The sequence below is a fragment of the Mesoplodon mirus genome (assembly GCF_964341445.2).
Source record: "Mesoplodon mirus genome assembly, chromosome: 3".
NCBI classification, from domain to species: domain Eukaryota; kingdom Metazoa; phylum Chordata; class Mammalia; order Artiodactyla; family Ziphiidae; genus Mesoplodon; species Mesoplodon mirus.
In genome coordinates, this window is record NC_138978.1 from 28358560 (window position 1) to 28378620 (window position 20061).

The 20061-nt window shown below is 55.7% G+C and overlaps 1 protein-coding gene and 1 pseudogene across 2 annotated transcripts in view; both read right to left on the bottom strand.

Annotated features, from left to right (window-relative positions):
• The window catches only part of ADGRB2 (adhesion G protein-coupled receptor B2), a 36232-nt gene extending 34988 nt beyond the window's left edge, over positions 1–1244 (bottom strand). Inside the window, exon 1 of the mRNA XM_082615556.1 lies at positions 1183–1244. The gene's annotated coding sequence lies outside the window, so the exon portion shown is untranslated. The remainder of the gene's footprint in view (positions 1–1182) is intronic.
• Positions 1–20061, bottom strand: part of LOC309799101 (methylosome protein WDR77-like) — a 460959-nt pseudogene that overhangs the window by 308253 nt on the left and 132645 nt on the right. The gene's annotated exons all lie outside the window — the stretch shown is intronic.

Here is a 20061-nt window from a genome sequence, read left to right on the forward strand (position 1 = left end):
CCTCGCCCACCTGCCTCCTCTCCCCAGGGACTTCCCAGCGCCCCGCAGCCACCACTGCTGCTCAGGCTGCGGAATCCTAGGGTTGCCCGCGGGAGGAAAAGGGGAAGGCGGGTCCAGGGCTGCGGGCAGGGGGCGCCAGAGGACGCCCAGGGGCCCGGCCGGCAGCTGGCGAGGCGGGCAGGCGGGCAGCATCTCTTGGCCCGGGAGCCCCTCCCCCCGCGGGCACCAGACCCTTCGCCAGCTCTGCACTGGCCGTGGCGCGGAGGACTTCCCTCGGACCAAGCTGACTGCGGGAGTGGCCGCCAACTTCACGGCCTACAACCCGCCCTCCCCCACCCCCGCATGATGCCAGCCCCCGGGGCTGCGGGAGGGTGCGTTTGGTGCCCAGCTCTATGCCCTGGGGGTGGGAGGAGAGGGATGGGGGATGGACAGAGAGTCTCCGACCAAAGATGGACAAGGGAGGCAGGGATGCGAGGCCAGTCGAGTTCCCAAGCTGGAGAGGAGGGGGCTCAGAGCAGACATGGGGAGCACGGCCCCAAGTCCAGGCTGAGGGGGAGGGGACTTGCAGCAGAGACTGGCGAGGGATAGCGGGACTCCGGGTAGATATGGGGGAGGGGGCGATCAGGACAGAAATAAGAGGGGAAGCATGGTTGGGTTACCGGCGCTGGGAAAGGCAGTAACTATGGGCAGGCACGGATGGGGACAGGAAGGACTCTGTGCAGAGATGAAGTGGAGGGGAGGAGCAGGGTCCGGCTCCAGACGAGGAGGGGGAATTAAGGGGGGAGACACAGGCGAGCTGCAGGTTGGAGAGAGGGGCTCTAATCAAGGGTGGGGGCGCACCCCTGGATCCAGGCTTAGATAGGGAGACACTCGAGACAGCGATGGGGGTAGGTGTGGGTGAGGACTGGCGGCGGGGGCGAGGGGTTTTGGCAGAGATGGGTAAGGAGGAGGGGGACAGAAAAGGGACTCACCAGAGATGAAGGGGACCTCGGCCCCAGGCTTGTTAGTTCCCAGAGAGACGAGAGTGGGTAAATAGATGCTGAACGAACTCAGCTGGGGCGGGGGAGAATTCAGCAGAGGTGGGTTGGGGGAGCGCCCCCAGTCCGGGCCGGTGCGGAAATCTGGACCGCGACAGGAGGGCTCGGTGGGGGGCCGGGTCCGGGTCTGGGGCCGAGCACTCACCTGGACGCCGTCAGCAGCAGGAGCGGGGGCCGGCGCTGGCGGAGGCGGCCACGGGGCGCAAGTTTGCCATCCCTAAGGCGGGGGCTTGGCGGGGCGCGGGGCAGCTCGCTGCAGCCGCGCAGAGGGCCGAGGCTCCCGCTCCGCGGAGCGGCGGGTGCAGAAAAGACGCCGCGGAGCAGCGCGGGGCGGGCGGGCGCCGGGCCGGGCGAGGGCTCCTGCCGCCGCCTCCTCGCCACGCCGCCCCCCACCCCCCGCTCCCCACTCCCCCGCCCAGAGCACCGCCCGCGCTGCGCGCCGCCTCCTATTCGCGGGCGGCGGCCGCAGCCCCGGGCTCTGCAAGCCGGCGCCGCATCCTCCTCGGTCTCCGAGCGCCGCTGCCGCTGCCGCCGCCGAACCTGGTTCCTCCGGCCGCTCCGGCCGCTGCCCGCAGCGCGCGCGGGGCCGAGTGACGGCCGAGGCGGGACGCGGCGCCTGCGCCGGCCGGGCCCGGGAGGAGGCGCGCGCCGGGCCGGGCGCGAGGAGCCGCCGGAGAAGGGGCGGGGGGGTGGGGGCGACGCGCGCCGCCTCCTGTTAAAGGGGGAACAGCTCCAGCCGAGCCAAGCGCACCCTCCCCCTCCCCGCCCTGGGCCCCAGGCGCCGGCGCGGGAGAAGCCCCGGGTAAGACCCCGCCCCACCCTCGGCCTCCTGGACCGCAGGCTGAGGCGATCCCCGACACCCCTCCAGCGATATCCCAGGCGTAAGGCATCTCGCGCAGCCAGGGTCTCGGGGCCCTGAGGGCTGAAACATTTGCCCCCCTCCCCCATGTGCACTGCAAATTGCATATCCCTGTGCATGCAGGTGCCAGTCGTGTGAGCTGAACTTTGCATATGCTTATGCATACAGGTGCCCTAGGCGTGCACTGCAATGTTGCCTGACTGCATGCAACTGCCTCACGCATGCACAGTGCTTTAACTTGTGCTCAGGTTCTGAATGCATGTTGCTTGTTCCTGTGGGTAGGGATGCTATATATGTGCAAGCTTACAAGCGCCACATGTGTGCTGAATGCTGTGCGTCACTTGTATGTAGGAACCACATATGTACACTGCAGTGTGGTATGTTTGGTGCATACTCTGGTGTCAGCTCGGCAATGTGGCATGTCCCTAGGCACGGGTATGCTACACGTGTGCAGTGTGTTACATGTTTTCCTGAGCGCCTGTCTATTCCCTCAAGTGCCTTTCCCTGTGCCAGGGGCGCCCCCATGTTGCATATGTTTGTGTAGAGGCAGCAGAAACGTACAGACCCTCCCCCCTCCCCATCCCGGCAGTGTGCCCAGGAACAGTTGGGTGGGGCCGGAGCCCACATGGTAAAGGCGGTACTCAGGGAGATGCCCATGGCTCAGGACCCTGGTCCGGTGGTTTGTGGCCTGGGCATGCTGCCACCAGGAAGGTGGGCAGACCAGGGACACACCACTTCCGCCAAAGACAAGTAGGTTAATCCCACAACTTTGGTCAGAGGAGTAGCCAGCAGGGGGCAGCTTTGCAATGAGGGTGGGACGGTTTCAGGGACTCTACTTTTTGAAGGTTCTCTGGCCAGGAGGGGGCCAAACCTAGAGAGCAAGGAAGTCCCCAGTCCACCCAATCCCAGCCCCACCTCTCCACTAAAGCCCCTTGAGTTGTGCCTCCCGGGAGATGGAGCAGGATAAGACCACCTCTCCCCAGGGGCAGTACCAGAGAAAAAGCCCCGTTCTCTCCCTCTGTCTCTCGCCTCTCCAGCAGTCTCAGTGACATTTGTTGTGAGTGATTGTGAGAGATTATCCACTTTAATGGAAGGAGGTAATAAGGAGTGATGAAGGAATCTCACCCATTACCTTAAGGGAATTTATGAGGCCGGATGAGGCAGGGAGGAGGGCTGGCACTTTTCCTTTCCCAGCAGGAGCCCAAGGAGGCCTGTGCCTTGGGCCTAGCACTGGCAGGCAGGGCTCCTGGGTTCTTGCTGGGCACCCTCAGGCACACCCCGGGTCTCTGGGTTCGGAAGTTCAGCCGCTGCTGGGAAAGCCAAGCCAGGCGAGCCTTGCCGTCTGCATGGTGTGTTGAGAGCCACCCCAAGGGCAGTGGGAGATCCCAGGCCTCCTTACTCGGGCGCTGGGAGGGGCAGTGGGGTTGCTGGGGTTGAGGTCCTAAGGAGGTGGGCAAAGGTGAGGAGAGTGGTCAGGACATGGGATACCCACAAGGATGTAAGGACAGGCCCTCAGAAGTCTCCAGGACCCTGTCCTTCACAGCTCCAGCCCCTTCCACTCCTACAGGGAGCCTGCCTTCCTCTGTATGAATATTCATGACATTAGCATACTAGAGACCCAGAGCCCAGAGAAACCCGGGCAGGTCTCTTGCAGATGTGATGCAGCTGGATCCCTGAGGCTTTCCCCCTCCCCCCAGTATCCAGCTGGGTTCAGGGTAACGGGAGGGCTGGCTCCGGAGAGACAGCAGGGTTTTGTCTGTTTCTCTGTGCCTTGGAAGCCCTCAGAGTTCTAGACCCCATTCTTTCAGCCACAAAAACGTATGCCCTAGGAAAGACAGGTGGTCAGACAGAGTGAGGGACTGACAGAGATGGTACCCCATACCTGGGGGCTCATCGGGGCAGGGTGGGGAGATCAGTAAGGCAGGAGGGGCTGTGGGAGCTGGGTGGAGAGAGTTGGACCTCCCAGGGGTTGTGCAGGAGCAGGCTAGATTAGGTCAAACCTCTGGAAGGCTCTCCCCGAGGTGCCTCCCTGCACTGGGGCTTCCCCACCTCCTTTCCCAGGAGCCCCTGCCCTAGACTCACTCTGGTGATAATGCCGCCCGGGAGGACTTGGAGTAATTACAAACCGTTTCCATATTCAAATCCACCTGGTTGAAGAGAAATTACTTCTCTGACAGCCCTGGCAGGGGGTGGGAAGAACAAGTCTTAGCCCCAGGAGGGCCTCCAGGGAGCTGGGGCAAAACCTGCGCAAGGTAAGGGGCACCGGCCAGAGCCTGAGCACAGAGATCTTGTGCAGAGTGAAGAAGCAGCTCCCAGCAGCTCCCCACCACGCAGACTGGACAAGGACAATGACTCCAGCTCTTTATCCCCATTGGGGCCCCTTCTGGGACCTCTGAAGGGATGGCGGGGACCAGTCCCACAAGGGCAACTAGAAGTCAGGCTGTCTGCTTGCTCTCATACTGCCGTGCTAGGGTACCTTGAGAAAATCCCTTCAGCTTTCTGAGCCTCTGTTTCCTTATCTACGAAGTGGTATAAATGATCTCACCTGCGCTCCAGTAAGATAAAGATATGGATTAGCAAGAGTTACGCCCCTGAAAAGGGCCTTTTAAAAATAATTGTTTGATTACCAATTAACTTGTATTTTTGCTAACAGTAACCACCACCAGTAGCCCAGTCGGGAGGGAGCCCAGCCCTTAGTGGAGCAGCACAGGAGAAGATGGCAGGTCGAGGAGGGGAGCAACCCCAGCCTTGCCCGCTTGGCCTCAGCTCTGCCTCTTGCTGGGCCAGCCACCGCTATGCTTCATTGCCCCTTAAACAGATGAGAAAATGTTCTTCTTCCCTTCGCAGTGATTTATTTGGCCCAGAGCCTGGGCAGGTTTCCTTCCAGCCGGTGGGACCTAGGAGCACCCTTCCCTCAGCCCCTGCCCTCCATTGCCACCCAGCCAGGCACCTACAGCAACCCAAAGCTCTGGGTACAAAGGTCTCCTTCCAGACCCCCACCCCCACTGCAGACACCTATCAGGAGCTCATAACATGTCCCCAAAGACACCCAAATCCATGTGACAGTCTTCTACCAGGGTCTGCCCCAGAGCTCAGTGCTCTGGCTGCCAGGGCGGGGTATACTGGAAAAGACTGGACTGGCGGGCCCTCTCTGCCTGCAGGAAGTCCTGCGTGTCTAGCTTCCTGCTGCAGATGCCAAATGGGTTAGGAGACTTGGGCAACCCAGGCTGGATGTTTGTCATTTTCTTGGTGCTATAAATTAGGGAGAAAAGGGAGGATGAGTTGCTTCCCAGGTCAATGCCTGGTTTGTGTACAGCCCTCAGGGCAGTGCCTGCATTCTCTGGCCCCTAGCCCCTGGGGCAGAGGATAGAGAAGAACTTTAGGGTCCTGGGTGATTTTTACATACATGTCTTATACTGGAGGATGTGCACAAGATACCTGGAGGGTATGCACAAGAAGACGACTTCACTCATTCATTCAACAAATATCTATTAAACGTTTACTATGTTCTAGGCACCAGGATACAGACCATCAGCAAGTCCCATTGCTTCTACCTCCCAAAATATCCCAAATCTATTCACTCTTCACATCCCCACTGCCAACACCAGGATCCAAGCCACCAACATCTGGTGCCCGAACTCTCCCTTATTTAATCTCCAGGTTCCCACTTCTACTTCTCCATCCCAATCCATTCTTTGGAGCCCACTGAGCCATCTTTTTAACATGTAGATTGCAGCACCCCTTCTTAAGGCCTCCAATGGCTTCCCACTGCATTTAACACCATGACCTTCCAGGTCCTGCATGACCAGGCCCTTACCAACCTCTCCAGGGCCATTACCCCACCCCCACACTATGCTCAAGTAGCACAAGTTTCCTTGCTGTTCTTGTAAAACTCCAAACCCTCCTCCTCCCAGCACTTTGCATGGCTGACTCCTTCTCAGCAGGAAGATCTCAGTTCCAATATCGCCTCCTCCTGCAGGCCTCCCTGATGACACTTCTAAAGCAGCTTCCCCCCTCCCCACCCGGACCTGCACCGCTCCAGTCGCTCCATCCCATTGCCTTGTTGTATTTTCTTCCTAGCACACATTACTCTGAAAATATGTTGTCTATTTACACCCATGTCATCTGTTTCCCCCACTGGTCCATGAGTTCTGTAAAGGCAGGGACCTTGTCCATCCATTCACCATTGGATCCCCTGGCACAAAGCACGATGCCAAGTACATGGTAGGTGCTCAGCAAATGTTGAGGGAGTGAATGGTGACAGGACAAGCATAGACCCTGCCCTCAAAGAGCTTCCAGTCTGCAATCTTCGATCAATGTTTGTCCAATAAAATTGTGTTTTACAGTTTCCCACGTGATGAACTGGAAAGAGTTCAGGCCCTGGGATCACACAGATCTTGACTCCTGCTTCTGTTCCTCACTGGTTGTGTGACCTTGGACAAGTCACTTATGCTCTCCAAGCCTCAGTTTTCTCTTCTGTAAAATGGAAGTAATGATCCCAACCTAACAGAGCTGATGTGAGTCACATGAGATGATAAAGATGAAGTGCCTCACGCAGTGTCAGACACAGGGAGGTGTCATCTGCATGAATGTGGGCCCCTTTCAGACTTACTCGGGGCTGCAGGCTGTTCTAGGTTCTGAGGGTCACGGAGATGACTCAGAATGGGGCCCTGACCTTGAGGCCTTCCCAGTGCCCCCTTCCTGAGCCCCATACCAGCTGGAGTTCTCATCTGCTGAGATCATTGCAGCGAAGGAGGCAGTGGGAGCCAAGGTGTGACCAGGACAGTGTGCGCGTACATGACCCCTGCAGAGAAACTGAATCCGGATCCACTTCTCTGCAGCACCTCCTCTCCTTATTTGGAAGCCCCTCTTTTCTGCCATTCTTGTCTGTGTAAACACACACACACGTACACACAGATGCATATACAGACAAACACTTTACACAGTCGCTGTCCCACAGACATATACACTTGACTGGGGTACACAGGTATATAATTAACCAACACACCCAACCCCAGGACATGACCCCCTCCATTTTTCTGGTGCAGCAGGGACCTGTCTGGCTTATCTATCAGTCCTGTCACGTCCTGCTCTAGACTGAGGTCAGAGACAATCCCTCTCAGTTGACAGGAGGCAGCCCAAGCACTCCCCTTGGTAAATTCTCCCACACTCCCTGCTGCTGCAGGCCTTAGGGGCTAGGAGCCCTGGCAACAACTCGGGGTTGGGTGGGGGGAATCCCTTGGGGAGGGCCTGGGACACTCGGCAGGCACTGGGCACACTGGCAGTCAGGGGGTCAATGTGTTCCCATCGTCTGAGACGCCCCAGGTTCTCTCCCTGCCCCCAGGTGGGCTCCGTGTCACCTGGATCCTGCTGAACTGGGCTTGTGTCAAGTCGGACCCCACGAGCATGAGCATAGCAGGCAGGGTGGGAGTGACCTAGAGGTCTAGAGGGACCAGCTCATCCTGCGAATCCCCTCTGTGGGCCTGACACTGTGCCGGCTGTTTTTAACTTATTGTCACAATTAGCCCCTGGAACGACCCTTTAAGTTGGTAGGGTCACTCCCATTTCACAGATGAAGAAACTGTGGCTTAGAGAGAGGCAGAGATAGAACCCATGCCTCCCCTCATTCAGTAAGGCCCTGCCTGAATCCTGCCTCATCCTTAGCCTCCTTGCTACCCGCCAGAGGACAGACCAAACGCCAACTGTGGAAAATAATTTATTTCAGGATTAGAGCTGATCTTCCAGAGAAGACCAGCTCCCTCAGGGTGAGAGATCTGAGAGGGGTCTGACTCCCAGGGCCTCTTCCCTGAAGGGAGAGGCTGAAGCCGGACACCTAGATTTGGGGGAGACAACCAGAGTTGCTGAAGCTGTTGGGAAGGATATGGCACAGGCCCGCTGACACTTACACACTTGCCTGGCAAGTACAACCGCCGTTGCCACAGACACCACCGCATGGGGACTCACCCCAGGAGGACATCACTCGTACACCACCTCATGCTGGCAGGAGAGCAATCACTGCCAGGTGAGCGGCTGCGCCTACCCCACTGCCGACCCTGGCGACTCTGACCTCTGGGGTCTCAGGCTTGGAGGCGAGGCCTGTGGCTGAGGCAGGGGTTGGGGGTCAGGGGAGGAGGGGAAAGGAGGCTCCTGAGTGCTGTGGTTGGAGGGGAGAGGCCCTGGGATGCATCACTGAGCCAGTGTTCTGCATGTCAGAGTGGGAGTGAGCGGGGCTGAGCTTGGGTACACGTGTGGGTGGTTGTATGCGTCAATGCGTGGGGGGAGAGTCTGTGTGTGTATACGGTGTGCCTGCCTGCAGGTTCTGTGTGTGTCTGCCTAGGCCTTGTACGTCAGAAGCCGGGGCCTGGCTCTGGGGATGTCTGCTCTGTGTGTGTGTGTGTGTGTGTGTGTGTGTGTCTTTGCGTGCAGGGTGTGTGGTGTATTCGTGCACTGATTTTTCTGTTTGGGTGTATGTGTGGTGTGGAATGCATACTTGTGTGTGACACTGGGATTTGTGCACCCCCTCAGTGTCCGGGTGAATGTGCCGGGTGTTGACAGGGCAGTGTTTGGTGGTGTTGGAGTTTGTGTGCAACCAGAGGGTGTGGTGTTTCTGTTTAGTGTGTGCTTGAGCCTCTGTGTGTGTGTGTGTGTGTGTAGGAGAAAGTGCTTTCAGGCTTGCGCGTGTCTTGTGTCAGTGTTTGGTACGTGTCTGTGCCAGCCTGTGGTGTGTGTTCCTGCACGCACTTGGAGCTGTGGGCAGGCCTTCAATTCCCCAGGGGGCCTGTGTGTGTCATACTATTTGGTGTGTGTCTGTGGGCGGTTGTGGGCCTGGGTGTTTTATATATATATGTATATGCCTAGATAAGGGGTGTGCATTAGTGTGTTGCGTGTGTCTGCTGATCTGTACTCATGACATGGTGATTCTTGTCATTGGGGATTTTTTGAACCAATTCTTGCCAGGAAGCCCCCGGGGACACACGGCACTCCCAGCCTGAGACCTTGGCGATGCTCCCCACTCCCAACCAACTTGGTGAGCTCTGCGCCTGCCTTTTGGAGGCGGAGCCCTCCTGAGGGTACCCAGAAACTGCCGGCCACCAGGGCAAGGTCACGTAGCTGCAGGAACGGCCTCCCCGCACCCCTCCGCTCACAAAGGGCACTCCCGCCGAGGCTGCCGCGCACCCCGCGCCCCGCCCAGGTCTCCCCTAAAATGAATTTTCATTTCCACTTGGGGCGGGCGGCGGTAAGGAGTCCGGGGCCCGCCGTGGAGGCGGGGGTGCCGGGCCGCAGGGTCGCAAAGCCGCGGAAGGCAGCGCGGATTTGAATTTCAAAGGCAGCTGGGGCCCAAGTGCGTCTGCGTTGTGCGGTTGTGTGTGCGGAGCTGGTGTGTCCGCTCACGCGCCTGCGTGTGTGGCGTGTGTCTGGGTGGACGTGCTTTGTGACTGGGTCTCTGCGGGGATGGGGCGAGCCCGGCGTGGGCTGCGAGCCAGTAACTGGGATCACGGAGGTCAGGGTCTCCATTCACTGCGTGAACATCCACGGGAGCGTGTCGCGCGTCTGTGCGCGCTGTGGGCAAACGTTTGCCTCTGAGAGCATGTGTTTCCAGGACGAGTCCGCCCGAGCGTGTCTGTGTCTGTGTGTGTCCGTGTTCCCGGTCCTGCGTGTGTCTGCGAGTGTGCCAGTGCGTCTGGGTGCTCGCTGCCTATGTCACTGAGGGTGTGTCGGTGTGTCTGCGCTCACGTGTGGACGAGCGTTTGCCCCAGTGAGCCTAGGGGGCGGGTGTTTGTAGGAAGGAGTCTGAGTGTGTCTGTCCCTGTGTGTCCGCGCCCAGCCCCTGCACAAAGCTGCGATCGTGTCCCTGCGTTTGTGCACTTAGGTGTCTGCATCATAGTGTCTCCGCCGGCGTTGGCGCCCACGAGTGTCGGTGTGTCTGTGCAAGGGTGCAGGAGTGGGTGTCCGTGAGCGTGCGCTGGGGGCACAGGCCCGACGCCCACAGCCGCCCGTGCCCCCAGCGCTGTGTGTCCTCTACACCGCCACTGGGCCTCTCTGGGCGCCCGCGGGAGGCTGAGGGAACGGCCCTCTCCTCACAGGGACCCCGGGCCGCCAGCCCGGGGCACGCCCCGGCCCTCTCCTCCCCCCAACCCTGGTCTCCCGGCTCGCTGACCCGCGCGGCGCTCAATGGGCTCTCGGAGGCAATGGCCGGAGAGGATGAGCCATTAGCCCGAAGGGCGGAGCGGCGCCCGTTTCACGCTCGCGCTCTTCTGAGGCCGTGGGGGGTGGGGGGGAGCTCATCCGTCTTGGGCAATGGGCTTGCGCGGCTCTGAGATCTTCGCCGACATGTGGCTGCACTGAGATTCAAGCTAGAGCGCAGGAAGGACCACCAGGATACCAAGGCGGTGCCGACTCCTAACAAGCACATGCGCACACGAGCCCTAACTCAGACGCGTCTGGGCACATTCCTAAGCACGCCTAACATAGCCAGGCGTGTGAGACAGGCCCCTGACACCGGGCTCAGAGGGCAGGACCACGGATGCACACCCAGAGACCGGCAAGGTTGTGAGCACATTTCACTCACTTGAACAGCCTCAACTCTCCCTGGGTTTTGGACCCTGTTGGGTGAAGAACACCGTGGCTCAGAAGTGCTAGAGAAGAGGGGCGGCCTGAATCACTCCATGTTCCCTTTACTCTGTCAGGCCCCAGTTTGGGCCCTGACAGGGAGGGTTCACTCTGCATCCTATCTCCCAGAAGCTGGGGGGAGGGGGCACAAAGACCCCAAATCCAGTTATTCCTGGTCATTCCAATAATGTATGGTCCCATAGCCAGAGGCAGACAAGAGCCAGTTGCTGCCTCGTCCTGGGGGGGCCCCCCAGAGGCCTGACTAGGGACAGGGAGGTGACATCAGGATGCCCAAAGGACAAGAGAAGAGGAACTAGGGATGAGAAGATGATTTCAGGTCCTCCTTCCCTGACAGATGGGGAGCATTTTGGGGAGGGGAGGGGCCAACCCCTCCCAATAAGCCTCAACAACAAGGGGCCTGGCACCAAGGGGCTGCTCCAGAAACACTAGGGACAGAATGAAGAAAAGAAATAAATGAGTCAGAGAAAGCAGAGGACCACCTGAGGGCTGAGGGAGCCCTATACAAAGGCAGAAATAGTATATTCATGCTCTGTACCTGTGTGTGTGTGTGTGTGTGTGTGTGTGTATGCAGTTGTTTGGGGGAGGACATGTGAAGCTGGAGATTAAGCTGGAAATATCTCACTGAGGGTCTTGTAAGCTAAACTAGAGGTAGATTTTATTCTGAAAGCAAGAGATCTATGAAGAGCGTTGGACAGGAAAGAATCATAGTCAAGTTTGTTTCAGGAAGGACACCGGGCAACTGGAAGGTGGATTTGAGGAGTCAGGATTGGAGAAGGCAACTGGTTAGAGGCTCATTCGATCATTCATTCATTCATTCAACAAATATTTAGTGAGAGCTTACTAAAAATGTCTGGCACTGAGCGAGTGAAACGGATACAACCTAGGATCTCAAGGAACTTCTAGAACCTGACAACCACATAACTGCTGTGGTTATGTGGAGTTTACCTTCCAGTGGGGGAGGGGAGCCAGACACAAAAGCATAAATACATGGCATGTGAGTGTTGCTAAGTACAAAGAAGGAAGACAGTGCTGGGTAAGGAGGCAGGAGAAGTAGAGGAGAATGGGGGTGATTTGGGGTAAGGTGGTCAGGGAAGGTGTCTCTGGGAAGGTGACATCCAAGCAGAAGGAGGTGAGGGATATTTGGAGGAAGAGCTGTCCAAATAGGGGGGACTGCAAGTGCAAAGGCCCTAAGGAGGAGTGTGCTATTTACTCAGATGGGGAAGGATTTGTGGGAAGTCGATATTTTCTATTTTGGACACACTGCATTGAGGCGCCTTCAGGACATCCGCGGATGGTGACCAAGAAACAGGAGAGATTTGGGTAAAGATAGGGATTAGAGAGAATGGAACCTTGGGAGCTAATGCAGTAGGAGAGATTAAGGATACACTGCAGGGAGAAGAATGGAGAACAACCTGAGGTGTGAGAGTCAATTTTGGAGAGACCGGCTGCTAGGGGTGTAGAGTGGGCGTGGGGACAAGGTGACAAAAATGGCATCCCCAGAACGGTCCTGGTACTAGCTGCCCCTCCTCCCAGTCCTGTCTGGGCCCACAGCCTCTCCTCTCTTGCCAAACTACCCTGCTGCCTGGGAGAGAGCCAGGGAAACAAGCTGGGTTGTTGACAGGAGCCCCTTTCGACATGACCTCCTTGTGGTCCCCTGGGCTCCGTCTGCCCCATTCTGGCCATCAGACCCAGCCTGTCCACCTTTAGTGCTTCCTTCCTCTCCCTTGCAGCTGAAACCTCAAGCAACTCTGCAGTCCTCTCAGATGTTATCAGTCCTGGGGAGTAGGGGAGCCTGGACTGAGAGTCTGGGGGGCCACAGACTAAGTCTTAGGTTGCTCCCGAGCCTCAGTTTTCCCTTGTGTTGGGATTTGTAGAGACCTTCCAGACCTAACATGGTTATAATCTCTGAGGCTCTTCCATCACATTTCAGATGGTTTCAGTGGTGTGCTGGTAACTGTTTAACTGGCTCTGGGTAGGGAGTAGGGAGGTGTAGCCTTGATTTGTAGCATTTGTCAATTTCCATGGTGTAAAGCCTCCCATGATGGTCAATTTCAACTACTAACATGAAGTCAACTGGTTGGCAAAAGTCCTAAGCATTTACAATGGGCTCTCATAAGCTGGATGAGCTGGTTCCGGCACCTTTGCCAGACCCTTTCCAGAGAGATGGAAGAGGCAAAAAGCCTGGGGTGGGGCATGGGGGTGTGTGTGGTATCTGCCGGCAAGTGAGGAGGGAGAAAAGCTGGGCTTTCTAGCCTCCCCATCTTCCTCTCAACACCGAAGTCATTCCTCAGGGAGAGGCTCAGAGCCTCTTGTCTGCCCCCATTGCTCCTCCAACTTTAACCATTTGACATCCTTCCTAGGCTTTCTACCTACTGCATTTCCTACTCAAAAGGGGTCTGGTACCCACGACCTCTTCCACTTTCCCCTCCTCCCTCTCAAAGGGGCACCTTTACTTGGAAACAGAGGCCAGACAGCCACAGGCCATGTCATAAGGACCCATAGTCAGGCCACAGCTGTGGTCACTATAGACAGGTGACCCAGATATCTGGTGAGCTCTGCCACCAGCTCCCAGGACGTTCCTCCCCCTACCTGTCCTCAGTTTCCCCATCTGAAAGATAGGTCGCAAGTGCTGGCCTCTCCAAAGGCTCTTTCAACTGTGAGATTCTGCAGTCTCTACCTTTCCTTGTCTCAGCCCTGATGGCAGCTCAGGGCCTCCTCTCTCAGACACATTTCCCCAGCCTCCTAGACCCTCCCTGCTCCAGTGGCCCCCCACTGCCTCTGGCTCCTCAGGCTCCCCGATAAGGGGCCCAACTAATTACATTAGGAATTCATGTCAATTAGCAAACAATTACACGGGAAAATTGGTGCCTAATTTGGAGCAATAACAACAATTCCATTGGACATCTCCACTGGCCAAGGCGAGATAGCTGCAGACAAGACTGCTCACCAGGCCTGGCCCCATCAGAGCCCCTGCAGGATGGGAGCTGGCTCTCAGCCCTGACCTGAGCCAAAGCCTACAGTTCTCCTTTAAGGATCTTTCTTTGAACAACTTTGTGCTGATGACATGGTCTGCCCAGGCCTTTGTTAAGTGAAGGTTATAGAGGAAAGGAGGGAAAGTGGGCAGTGGGGACAGAGGGGAGCTGAGGCAGACAGGGCCTCCTTCACTGAGGAGGTGGGGAGGGTTTGGGGAGGCAGGGAGGAGGGGAGACATGGTGGGGGGGACAGTAATTAACATGAGCAAAGGCTTGGATGCTGGAGTGGGTGATGTGAGCTCAAGACTAATGGAGAAACCAGCTGGGCCAGAGCACAGTGGGTGGGAGGAGCTGAGGCCACAGAGGTAGGTAGGGTCAGACTGGGAATGCCATTCCAGGGGATTGAAACATTCTCCTGGAGGCCTAGGGAGCCCCTGGGAGCTCAGGCGAGGAGGAGGAGGAGGAGGAGGAGACTGTGCTGAGACTCATCTTGGGTTCCTGACCTTGGACCACCAGCAACTACCCATCTCACCCACAGCTGCTGTGGGGTCCCATCTGATCTCCCCTCTTAACATCTCTGTAACCCACTGCCTTTGTTCAGGACCACAGACATGTAACAGTAGCTGCTAGTCTTGTCCCTCATCCTCTGACAGTATTTTCCCCAGGTGATCACCCTGAAGAACAAATTCAACCATATTCCTCCTTTGCTTAAACCCCCACTGGCTCCCCAGTGCTCTCGGGATAAAGTTCAAACTCCTTACCTCAGCATTCACTGCCTTTTACCATCTGACCCCTGTAGACCCCCCAGCTTTCCCTTTCTTCCTGCCTCCACATCCACCCCATGTCCCAGGATCTAGACCCCATTTTCTGACCCTGCCAGCCTCTTTGTCACCTCCCAGCCTTTGACCATGCTATTCCTTCAGCCTGGATTTCTCAGTGAATCTTTCCAGGCCCCCTCCTCTACCTCCCAGATTCCTCCAGAAAGCATCAGTTCTTCTCTCCTTTGGGCTCCCTTTGTAACCTCCTTCTGTGACACTGTAAACTCTGTTTCAGAGCTCTTAGCACCAGCATCTGCTTGTCCCACTGGACTCAGAGCTGCTCATGGGCAGGGCCTGGAGCTGATTTACTCCGTGTCTCCTTCCTCAGCACCAAAAGTGAACAAATAAAGGAGACAAAGGGATGGGAGAAAAACTTTTTCCCCTGAGGGTGGTAGGGAAGCTGAGGCAGGGACCCAGAGAAATATTCATGAATCTGGTGATGCTTCACTTAGAAAGGAAAGCTGGGTCAGTTTTCAGCCCTCTGTCTGCTAGAGCCAAGCCCTGCCCCCATCCCTCCAGGGTTTTTTCCCAAACATCCTTACAGAGCTTGGAGTACCTCATTTCAATCCACTCTTACCCAGGTGTTTTCACCTCTGCTTTCAACAAATGAGATAAAGAAAGCCCCTACTAAGCCAAGGATACCCCACCCCCAAAAAGGCAGTTCTCAGGAGGGCAATGGCACAGTAAACTGAACTGCAGCGTGAAGGACTGTGGGCAGACTCAAGGAGGAACTTCCTGACCATCAGGGCTCAGCCCCTAAAGTGATCCCTAAAGGAATGACAAAGGGAGAGGGGCGGGGGGCCTTGGCCTATCCAAGGGAGACCAAACAGAGGCCAGGGATGGATACGCAGACCTTCCTGGAGGCAGGGGGATACCTGGCTGACTTTTCTGAGAGCTTGGTTCTCACTTGGGGGGGTTGCCACTCCATCTCAAGGCCCATCATTCACATTAATTACTGAGAAAAAGCTGATTTCTCCTCATTTCCAGACCTCAAATGACAGTATCATTAGGCTGGTAATGTTCAGAGAAATTGTGTGTGTCTGTCTTGGAACGTTTCCTGAGCCAGAATGGGTGAGGGTGCCCCCAGCGAGGCCTTGTCTCTAAGACACTCCGAGTGGCAGAGGGCCAATCTCAGAAAGAGATGCTGTGCCACCAGGGCAGAGGTGCTCTCCCTCTCTGGTGATGGTGATTAAACTATACCAGGCAATGGTGTGGGTAACAAGCTCACATCACAAAAACCCTGCCAGATGTGGACAGAGCCAGCAATTCCCCTCTGGGACTTACACAAGGACACAAACGTCCTTGAGTCAGCTGAACTTGAACTCAGGCCTGACAGTTGTCACAGGCCTTCCCGGTCTTACCTGGACTCTGTGCTCTGAGCTCCCTGCCCACCTCTGGACCAAGAGGCATCTGGGCACCATCTTGTCTCTGGGAAGGGCGAGTTGGCCATTGCCACACATTCCTTCCTCCCTCGGCCCCCTGAACATAAACATGAGCAGACCTCAAACAATACCTCACAGCCCTTTATATGCCTCTTCACACTCTTCATCATGTTTAACCCTCACTCAAACCCACTTATCATATGTGGAAACTGAGGCCCAGAGAGGTGAAGTAATTTGCCCAAATTCAATCCTCTGAGCTAAAGCTTGACTCCAGGTCTTCCCAATGTCAAAGTTTAGGCTGAAGACAGAGTCTTCAGTGAAATCCACCCAGTACACTGGGAACACCTCCTCTGTCCCTGCTCCTGAAACAGAGAATTGGACCCAAACAGACTCTGCCCTCAGAGCTGAGGTTGGTGAGGGAGAGGCAGGATGTAAAAATATAATTATAGCTCACTGTGATCTGTGCATGACACAAAAGAGGAGATACAAAAGCTTTATCCTCACCAGTAATCAAAGACATGCAAATTAAAATAATATGATGTAGTTTTACCTATTGAAATGAATAGTTTTTTTTAAAGATAGCACCAGTGTTGATGAGAACTGAAATCTGGGGCGCTCTCAGCCTCCATTGATGGAAGGGTAAAGGCCATCGGGCTGTGGTGTCAGGAGCTTTTAAAACAGACAGACCCCTTGGTGCTCTTAATCTACTTTTAGGAACTCAATCCAAGAAATAACCAAAGATGTTGAAAAAGAACCACGCATAAGGATGCTTATTGCCGTTATTTATAACTGTGAAAAATCACAACCACCATAAATGTCTAGCAATAGAGGGTTGGTTAAATAAATTATGATATATCCATATATAAGAATATTATGCAAACATTAGAAGTCATGTTCTTGAAGAATTTTTAATAACCTGGGGAAAAGCTCATTATACAATGATAAGTGAAACAAAGCAGGAAAAGAAACTGTACATATAGGATATTCTTAATTTTATAATGAAAATATTCAATCAATTCATTTAAAGAAAGTCTGGAAGGAAATAAACAGAGAGTTAAATCTGAAGAGAGGATTATAGGTGATTTTTTTGTTTCAATTAATAATGTTCTGTTTCTTCTAAATCTTCTACAAAATTTTTGGGGAAAAGTCATTAGAAATATGTGCAGTGTGTGTGCAGGGGCGGAAGGGGGCAGCCCAGGATGTCATGAGAACACAGAGGCTCCTAACCCAGCCTGGGCAGTCAGGGAAGGCTTCCTGCTGGAGGTGATGCCTATGCTGAGTCTCAGAATGTGAAAGTTCATCCAAAGGAGGGAGGATTGGCTAGTATAAATGGTAAGTATAATTTTGGATATCTGGGTAATTTCTAAGAAAGATAGGATGCTCAAACATTGGTCATGAGGTATAGTCTATATCTAGCTTTGCTTTTTTTTTTGCGGTACGCGGGCCTCTCACTGTTGTGGCCTCTCCCGTTGCGGAGCACAGGCTCCGGACCCGCAGGCTCAGCGGCCATGGTTCACGAGCCCAGCCGCTCCGCAGCATGTGGGACCTTCCCGGACCGGGGCACGAACCCGTGTCCCCTGCATCGGCAGGCGGACTCTCAACCACTGCGCCACCAGGGAAGCCCCGCTTCTTATTTTTATATGTTATGAAGTAGTTAGATCTTTGTGTCAGTCAAACTGTCACTTAAGAAGGTATAAAAGGGATGTGTATAGCAGTGGGGGTTATTTCACGTGTTCTTATAAACTCTTTTGGTTTGTGTGAAATTGTGATTTATAATAAGAAATATATATTTTGTCTTCCTCTTGAAAAAAAAAAAAAAAAAAAAGGAGGGAGGATTGGTCCCAGGCTAGGAAACATTATGTGCAAAAGCACAGAGGAAAGAGAGATCCTTACCTCTTCTGGCAACTCTTAGTAGATGTGTAGCTGAGTGAAGGGGCAACAGGTAAACCCAGTCAGTGAGCAGAGACCTAGACCAGGTTGAGGAGCTGGCGCTTTGCTGTGAGAATAAAGTGGATGGTCCTCTGCAGGGGCTGTAACGTAACAAGATCCAAGTTGTGTTTTAGAAAGATCGTTGTTGTGGCCACAGAATGGGGCATGGGAGACAGGGTGAGGCCAGGAACTGGGGAGAGCCATTAGGAGTCTGTTGCATCATCTGGGTGAGAGAGGGGGTTGGCCTGGGCTGGGCGGTGGTGACAGAGAGGAAGAGAGGAGGGGCAGGCTGGAGCAGTGATCATGAGGAGATTTGACAGGATTCCGTGATTAATTGGAGAGGGGAGGCGGGGTGGGGGAGGGGAGGCTCTGCCTCTGGCAGTGACTGTAGCGCACACATGCAGGCACTCAGATTTAGACCGCACGATTTCGGTAGTGTCTTTCTCCCCCATTCTCCCAAAGGGGCAGATTTGGGGCTTAGTCAATATTTGGCTTGAAGACCCTGGAAGAAGCTGACCTTGGCCCAGTCACCACCTGATCCCTGGCTCACGCCGGGCACACCTGTGCCCCTGTGTGTGCCCAGCCTGCTGCGCCAGAACGTGGGGGTGGGCAGAGTTAAGGGGAAGCCCACATGGAGGGGGGCCGTGGGCAGGGGCAGGCACAGAAAGGCCAAGGCTAGGCCTTCCCTCATGACTCAGATACATATGGCCACACACATGGACCAGGATCCACAGAGAGAGGGCACAGTCGTCCACAGGGACTCTGAGAGTCACAGACAGCACAGGTAGAGAGGCACAGAGGCACAGCCTGATGTAGGCTGTCAGACGCAGGTCCTGTCACACACACAGCCGCATATCCACGGTCAGACAGCCTCCAACACGGTCAGCCCCAGACGGGGCTCACGCTCCGGCCACTGTGCTCAGCTGGAGCCCCCAAGGGCCTCCCGGCTATTCCACCCCCAGCCCTATCACCCCACCTCCCTCCCCAGGAGGATGGGACGGAGGGGCCAGCAGAGGGGACTGGCACAGAGACCAGCAGCCAAACGGGGCAGCCGGGAGGGAGGCCTCTGAGAAGGGGTTGCCAAGGCAACAGGCTCCTGCAGAACCAACCAGGGGCTTAGATTCTTGACTCTTATTTTTAGAAGTTGGGCCTGGGCTGGTTGGACCAGCCAGCGGGCCAGGTTCCCCCAGGCAGCGCCTGATGGTATAGACACCAGCCTCAACCCTGTCTCCGGGGGTTCAGGTGGGCACTGCTCCTGCTGAGACTTCCACACACCCGCAGCCTCCTTCCCAGGGACATGCCCTGGGCAGGATCTTCTACTTCCTTCTGTCTTCATGCAGACCCAGGATCCTTCTACCAGCACTAGCATCTAACCTCCAGGCCCCAGGAACGGGGACAGAGCCTGCCCTCCTTCCACAGCCTGTTGATGTCTATGGCTTAATTTCTGGTGTGCTGGGGAAAGAAAGGGTGGGGAGCTTGGCCAGATTTGTGTGGTGGTGTGTGTGACACCTGTGTCTGAATAGTGCATATGTGTGTACATCTTAAGGGTGACTCTCGCACTCAACTCTGCATGCCTGTGTGTGTGTGTGTGTGCATGTGTGCGTGTGAATTCTCTCTTCTGCAGGGGCAAGACAGAGTTCTCCCTCTCTCTCAGCCCCACTCACCACCACCCCCCCACCCTCCACCCCTGCCTGGATGTCTTAAGAGTGGGGAGAGGGCAGACACCTCAGCTGGAAAGGTCATGGAGGGCCTGGGCCCTGGTGTCCCCTCTTGTCCAGGCCCTCTCTGTGTCTGAGCAGATAGCTCCTGAGGGGGGTGAAAGAGTGGCGTCAAGGACGGGAGGGACCAGACACATCCAGGTGGACAGAGACTGGATGAGGGGAGCTCGGGGAAGCTCCAGTGAGCTGACATCATGGCGACTCCTCCAGCTGCTGGGGATTTCTCTGTTAATCTGGGACTGCTCCGTTTGCATCTCATTTGCCTATATTTGCATAACAAGGACCTGGCTGGCACCAGAGATTGAAATTCCTAGCCTGGGTAATTATGTGAAAAAGCCTCTGGAGACCAGCAGGAATGCTGGGGCCAGGGAAACAGAGGCAGGGAGCTGGATGTGTTGATGTTACTGGTACCCATTCAATCCCAGAAGCCTCCACTCCTTCCCTAATCCCTGCTGCAGGAGGGGTGGGGATGTCAGTGAGAATGGGATGGGAGGGGCGACAAGACTGAGAATCAAGTCATCCTTGGGAGCCCCCGACGCCCAGATGGAGCTGGGCACAGCGCATTCCCATGGCGGGGATGGCCTGAATTTGGTCATGGCAGGGTTGGGAGTGGGGATGGAGAAGTAAGACTTAGCAACCTCTGCCCATCCCACCAGCCCCCTGCCCCCCTCAGCCCCCCTCAGCCCCCATCAGTCCGTTAAGAGCTGACTCTAAC